We start from the raw sequence: 8,095 nt of genomic DNA on the forward strand, positions 1-8,095 counted from the left end.
GCGACCGATAAGAACTGTAAAGTGCATAAAAGTTTGCTCCTGAGGGGGCGTGGCATGCAGTTGTACTAAGCCTTTGTCTTAGCTGCATCTTGCTGGCAATAAAAGTCTATTCTTACGGATCAGTTGTCTGGGCCTCCTTTCTGAGATTAGATACGGTTACACTCTAGTAGGTGTAGCTTATGATCAGACTATTGTTTCGTCATTTAATTGACGTGTTAGACATTTTACAGCGGCGTTCGTATTAATACAATACAAATTATTATTCCAAAATGGAGTCACGTCACACTAAATGTTAGTGCGTAACTGCGTCACTATGCATTACGTGCCTTTTGCGTTGCAAATGTTAGTACGTTAAAAATGGCTGTGCGTTTCACTGCTGGCATGGTTAGACGAGAGGCTTTTCAGTTGTTCAGGCTTCAGAGGTTCACGAAATTGAACTCCTTCAGAAGCACAAAACAGTCACACATTCCCTCCCGCATCCTGATGATTTTATGCAGAGGGAAGGGGGTTATATTAGTTTTTCTCAGCTACAAAGTGACTGAGGTGAAGTTTAGGTGGTAGTGGTATATTTTTAATTAATTAATTTTATTATTGCTGTTTTAGTGCGGTTTTATTTTGATTTATGTTTTATTGCTGTGTTTTTTGTATGCAGATCTACTTGCATTCTGATTTTAATGTATGTAGTTGTTTGAATTGTTGTACACTGCACCAACCGGATTTTTACTGAATGAGCTGTTAATAAGAATGAATGAATGAATGAATGAATGAATGAATGAATGGATAAATGGATAAATACATAAATAACGGCTCTACACCAGCACTGAGCATGCGCTGACGTTTTCCAGATTCTTTGGAGCTATAGAGTTGATTGGTCCGCTTTCAGCACTGGTGAAATCACCCAGCATGTGGAGCTGTTTTGTGCTTCTGTCCATTGAGAACTACAGTCACAGGTATGCAACTTTGATTTCTCTTGTTAGATTTAAATGTGGGTCCCCTGGTCTTTGTACTTTTGGAAAGAGTAAACCAATTTAACGTTTATTCATACATTCCAATCATTATTTTATAGACCTCTATCCTATCTCTCATGAGCCGCCTCTTCTCCAAGCTAGAGTCCTAACCATTTTGGTCACCCTTCTCTGTACCTTTTCTGCTATATCTTTTTTGAGATGTGGTGACCAGAGCTGCACACAATACTCAAGCTTGCACCATGGAACAATGCATAGATATTATGATATCCAGTTTTATTCTCCTGTCTAGTATTATGGTTGCTATGTTAGTCCGTGTGAATATGTAGAAACAAGCTAGTCATAGATGTATACAGTATCTGCAATGAAGAGGGTTCAATATTTTATTTTTTACTACCCTCAAGTTATTTTATCTGAACCTCATGGTTTGGAAACACAAATCTTCTTTGCTTTCTATAGAAAAGACTGTGGTGCATTGTATATAAGGCAGACCTATTTAAGCCGTTATACAGCAACATAGCCAGACCCCGCCAACTTCTGGCGTTACATTATTTATCGCTGCGAAACCGGAAGTATCAGCATCCCGCCAATATCCTGAATCACTGCGGGGCCGGAAGCAACGGCAGCCCGCCAGGAGGCCTTATTATTTCCCGTCGATAGCAGGCTGAATTAGCCCTGCTGTATGGGATCTGTCCGTCAGGTACAGGAGGCGGAGCTTCTAAAGTGAGGTCAGAGCTTTGCTCTGAGGCTGCGCGTGTGTTCCCGCGCTGGATCAACGACTCTCCTCAGTCTGTTTTTCCGCGCGCGGGAGACGCACGCGGAGCTTCAAGACCTCCTCACCAAAGACTAAAAATAATGTCAGAAAAACAAAAACCAAGACCATCTGGGTTTAAACCCTGCGGCTGCGGGAAGGTGATGTCGATAACGGACACACACGACAAATGCTACCGATGCCTCGGAGCAGACCACGAGATGGCTACATGTGCCTCCTGTGGGAGAATGTCGCCAAGAGCTAGAAGAACCCGAGCAGAGCGAATGAACTCCCTGAGATCTCCATCACAAGTGAGTTCAGGGATTACATCCCCATCGCAAGGCACTGCCTCAGATAGACCCACTAAACGTAAGTGGCAAGAGGAGCGGAGGCCCTCAGTACCTATGAGACAAACGACTACTGTCTCGGTACATTCTCATAAAGATAAGTCCCCTCAAGAGAAAGACTCGGACGAGTCTTATCATTCGGAACAACGATCAGACCAGGGACGGGCTCTCCATAAGGGAACGAAACGCGCCAAAACTTCTGTACAAAGAAGCAATTCTCGTACTGCGTCGGAAACTTCTACTGACAAACGAGACGAAGCACATACGCCGCGAAGCGACGCGACGCACAAAACCAAGCGAAGCGAAGCTCATACGACACGAAGCGAAGCGACGCACCCGGATCGCCGCGAAGCGGCGCATCAGCCACGAAGCGAAGCGGCGCATCCGGCGCGAAGCGAAGCGGCGCATCAGCCACGAAGCGAAGCGACGCCTACGGCGCGAAGCAAAACGACTCACCCGGCTCGAAGCGAAGCGGCGCTCACGGCGCGAAGCAAAACGGCGCATATGGCACGAAGCAGAGCGCCACACACGGCGCGAAGCACTACAGTACCAAGGAAAGATCCAACACACAAACAACAACGCAATGCGGAGCATATGACCCACATTGAACAACAAGACACGGCACATACAATGCCCACTGTTCCACCAACTACCTTAAGCAATCTCAGTAAAAGATTAAACAACACACCATCACACCACTCAACAGATAATGAATGTTTACATTCTGACCTTGACAAACGGGAACGTTATTCTGGAGCTACTTCATCCTCCTCTTCAGAGAGATACCCTTCGAATCTCTCTTACCACTCCAGGCCACGTGATAAGGTTAATCCGTTACAGGAACCCTTACAAAAGAAAAAACCTTTACCAACAGAAACCCGCTCCCATAAGCTGCTTACACCTCAACCAGCATCGGACATTTTAAAAGCAAAAATTTCCACTTCTCATTCTTCAAAAAGGAAAAAACAAAGCATGTCTCCAAGTACAAAGGATGCCTTTAAGTCCTTATCATATGCTCTAGCGGGTTTCTACGAGACGGTGACAAAGACATATGAAATGTCTACTTCCCCAGAAACAGAAGTGAGTCATTCACCAGTACAAATGGTTAATGCTTCTCCTAGATCTATCAGTTCCCAAGGATCAGAAATTGTAACCCGATCACCCGTGGATCCAACAATACCATACTCCCCAATTATCTCCAACATAACACCACTTCACGAACAACCTGTCGAACTGCCATTCTCACCAAAAGATAGGCAGGACACTCAATTCCACAACCCTACCCCGGATTCCTCTACGGGGTACCCGTCGGATCCAGACGTTGACCAAAACGAACCATATTCCCCACCGGAAGATTTGACGTACCCAAAATTTCTGGAGAAAATGGGTAAGGCGTTGAATATTTCTATTCAAAAAATACCAGACCCAAGGGCAGAAACGCTTGATCTTCTCAAGATCTTCGACACACCTCATGAACCGACGGCGTTACCCCCACACACGGTTCTTCACAGTTTGCTTGAAAAATCCTGGGACACCCCGTTTACTATCCCGGCGGTGTCACGGAAAATAGATATTAAGTACAAACTGCAACAGACAGCTCATTATTCTAACACTCAACTGCCACATACCTCCTTAGTGGTAGAGTCAGCGATGGGAAAGGCTAGGAAGAATAAGTTACATTCCTCAACTCCACCAGTTAAAGATATGAGAACGCTTGATGACTTCGCCAAACGAGCATATCAGGGCTCTATGCTGGGGGCACGAATATACCACCACCAATTTTATTTAGCACAATACCTGTATGATTGTATACAAAGGATGAAAGCAAACCCAGATATCACAGATTTCTCCCCGGTTCAGGATATAGAGGAAGGCATTCGTCACCTCCTCCGTACCACATATGAAGGCTTTGAAACGGCTTCTCGAGTCTCCGCCAGTGCCATAGCTGCAAGAAGATTAGCCTGGTTGAAGTCCAGCTCCATTAGGGAAGACGTTCATACAAAGCTAGCTAATCTCCCGTGTAAAGGTGATAACCTTTTTGGAGATAAATTACAAGAGACTGTGGCACAGTTAAAAGAACAATCCGCAGCGGTACAGTCCTTAACCACTCAACCTTCGTACCAACCCACAAGACGTTTTTTCCCTCAATACCGACGTCAAACCTTCCAACGGAGACCATTTAGACAATACTCATCTTATCGAGCACCTATTTACCAATCTTACCAAACATATAATAGGCCGACTTCTGCACAAAACCAACCAAGAAGGGGCCGTGGACGTTCTCAACGCCCACAGCAACACCAACAGCAACAAACCACTTCCACCAAACCATCGCAATCTTTTTAACAATGCCTCAGCCACCGCCATTTCAGCAACAAGCAGGAAGGGTATCTCTCTATTATCAAAATTGGACTTCAATCACCACGGACCAATGGGTCCTAAATATCATACGGCAGGGATACAAAATCCCATTCCACCAAACACCACCAATTCCACATCCTCCGTCCAGGATATATCAAACGAACGCAATAGTAATTCGCCAGGAATTAAACAAATTGCTACAACAACAAGCAATTCAAATTCTACCGAAGACCTCCTGGGACGCTGGATTTTACTCCCCATATTTCCTCATTCCAAAGAAATCAGGAGACCTACGCCCAATCCTCGATCTCCGACAGCTCAACAAATTTATAATTACAGAGAAATTCAAAATGATATCCCTGAAATCCATCTTACCCTTAATCCAACGGAATGCATGGATGTGCAGTATCGACCTCAAGGACGCTTATACTCATATTCCAATGCACCCCTCGTCATGGAAATACCTGTCTTTCCAAGTCCAGAACAATCACTATCAATACAAGGTACTACCCTTCGGACTATCTACAGCACCGAGAGTATTCACAAAATGCATGGCAGTGGTGGTGGCTCACCTTCGCCAACAGGGAATCATAATATTCCCATACCTAGACGATTGGTTGCTGACAGCATCGGACCCTGCGACCTTGCGTCACGATCTATCACAAACCATTCTCTGTCTCCACGACTTAGGCCTTCTCATCAACTATCAGAAATCGCAGTTTCAAGCTACCCAAACCCTACAATTTCTAGGGGTTCTCCTGGACACTATCAGACACAAAGTCTTTCTAACCCCAGAACGACGAACCACAATGATACAAATATTCCGCACCTTACAACAGATGCAAAGACCTACGGCTCGACAAGTCCTGGTAGCATTAGGCCACATGGCAGCAGCAATACATGCCGTTCCAAATACACGCCTGCAAATGCGTCAGATCCAATGGCATCTTCGAAGGCAGTGGAAACAACACTCACAACCATTGACCTGGAAGATACAAATAAACACAGCAATCATCACCCAACTACAATGGTGGCTCCAACCGCGCACCTTAATAAAAGGAGCACCCTTCACGACCCTTCCACACAATGCAGTTCTAACTACAGATGCATCCAGGAAAGGTTGGGGTGCCCATCTGGACAACTTTCAAACACAAGGTCTATGGTCACCAACAGAACAAACATTTCAAATCAATCTCCTGGAACTCCGAGCGATTCGATATGCGTTACGAACCTTTCTCCCGTACTTACGGGGTCACAGACTGATGATTTACACCGACAACCAAGTAGCGATGTTCTACATAAACAAACAAGGCGGCACAGGATCCTGGCAGCTATGCAGGGAAGCAATTTGGATATGGAAATGGGCGTGCAAACACTCAATTCACCTGCAAGCCACTTACATTCCAGGCATAGCCAACATACAGGCAGACAGACTCAGCCGAATTTTCCATCCACACGAATGGGAACTTCACCAAGAAGTAGCAAACTACATTTTCCAGAAATGGGGAACACCCTTCATGGACCTCTTTGCGACCGAACACAATCGCAAGGTAGACCTTTTTTGCTCAATTTGGCCGAGTCCACTAAGGAAAGCACAGGACGCCTTTCTACTTCCATGGACACAACAACTTCTGTACGCCTTTCCCCCAATACCACTGATCACACGTACGCTGCAAAAATGCATACAAGATGCAGCACAATTAATCCTCATAGCGCCTGCGTGGCCCCGTCAACATTGGTACCCATATCTCCTACACATGTCGGTACAACCACACATTCGCCTTCCATTACGAGTCGATCTCCTCTCTCAGAACGACGGAACACTACTCCACCCACTCCACCAATCACTACACCTCACGGCGTGGAGACTGAGCGGCTCCTACTAGAGGAACAAGGTATTTCCTTAACCGTTCAAGACGTAATTCTTGCATCACGCCGACTATCTACGAGAAGGAACTACTCTTCAAAGTGGCAAAGATATCTTCGTTGGTGCACCGCTGAATTGGTGGACCCTTTATCCTGTCCTCCAGCAAGACTGTTGGACTATCTTCATACTCTACATACCTCGGGTCTAGCCACTTCTTCGGTGCGAGTACACCTCAGTGCTATTGCGGCAAGGCATCGCTTGTACAAAGGCCAGTCCATCTCTTTACACCATATCATTTCCAGGTTTATGAAAGGACTCATGAACCTACGTCCCCCAATCTCGAAACCACCAATACCGTGGGATCTAAACATAGTCTTAGACCAGCTCATGCAATATCCATTCGAACCTTTACATTCAGCTCATATGAAATATCTTACATGGAAAGTGGTGTTCTTAGTGGCCATCACATCAGCAAGACGAGTAAGTGAACTACAAGCCTTAGTCCACTATTCACCATACTTGCAATTCTTACCACAGAAGGTACGCCTACGAACGCATCCCTCCTTTCTACCAAAAGTAGTAACCCCTTTCCATCTCAACCAATCCATCGAACTACCTATTTTCTTTCCGGAACCACACAAATCAGAGAAAGAAAAACAATTACATACTTTAGATTGTAAACGTGCACTCGCACTTTACACTTTAAAAACTCAAACTTTGAACAGACCTTCACAACTATTTTTGTCATTCAACCCGAATACGCCAGGGAAACCAGTAGCCAAACGCACTATAGCCAGTTGGATTGCACAATGCATTCAATTCTGTCATTCAAAACATCAGACTATTCTAACCTCTCGACCAAAAGCACATCAGACGAGAGCACTAGCAACATCTATTGCTTATCTTTCCAATGTGCCTCTATTGGACATCTGCAAATCGGCAACGTGGGCATCCCTTCACACCTTTGCGGCTCATTACTGTCTAGATCACCAGTCCACAAAAGATACAAGACTGGGTCAAGCAGTTTTACAGACACTATCAAAAGACAATACTGATTCGACTGACACCTCTGAGCATCACGACAAGCAAAACTAAATAATACCGTGATGCTAGCTATGGACTCCCATACAGCAGGGCTAATTCAGCCTGCTATCGACGGGAAAAAGCAAGTTTGCTTACCGTAAACGGTGTTTCCGTAGATAGCAGGATGAATTAGCCATGCTGACCCACCCTCCTCCCTGTCAGTCGAAAAATTTGCTCACGCTTGCTATTTCACAGACTGAGGAGAGTCGTTGATCCAGCGCGGGAACACACGCGCAGCCTCAGAGCAAAGCTCTGACCTCACTTTAGAAGCTCCGCCTCCTGTACCTGACGGACAGATCCCATACAGCATGGCTAATTCATCCTGCTATCTACGGAAACACCGTTTACGGTAAGCAAACTTGCTTTTCTTAGCCACCTCGAGATCGGAAGTGGTCGCTGGATTCAAGGAGCTTCTTGCCAATGGCGGCTGCCGTCATATTAGCGCGCATGCGCGGAACACCGCCTCCGCCTCCGCCTCCTCACAGGGGAGAGGAGCTAGAGTGGCGGCTTCGAGTCCGCGTCAGCCCGGTGAAGGCCCCGCCCACACATTCATAAAGCAGCCCGATTTGGCGGGTAAACTTCTTGCTTGGTGCTATGAATCGGACGTGCCTGTTGGACTGACCCTCACTACTGTGCAGAGTCCAGCTGGACAGCCAATGTGAAATGAAATTAAAGACCTCTTTTGTGCCGAAAAAAAAAAGACCTGGGGAGAGGTGGCAAC

The sequence above is a fragment of the Rhinatrema bivittatum genome, chromosome 16, assembly GCF_901001135.1.
Source record: "Rhinatrema bivittatum chromosome 16, aRhiBiv1.1, whole genome shotgun sequence".
NCBI lineage: Eukaryota > Metazoa > Chordata > Amphibia > Gymnophiona > Rhinatrematidae > Rhinatrema > Rhinatrema bivittatum.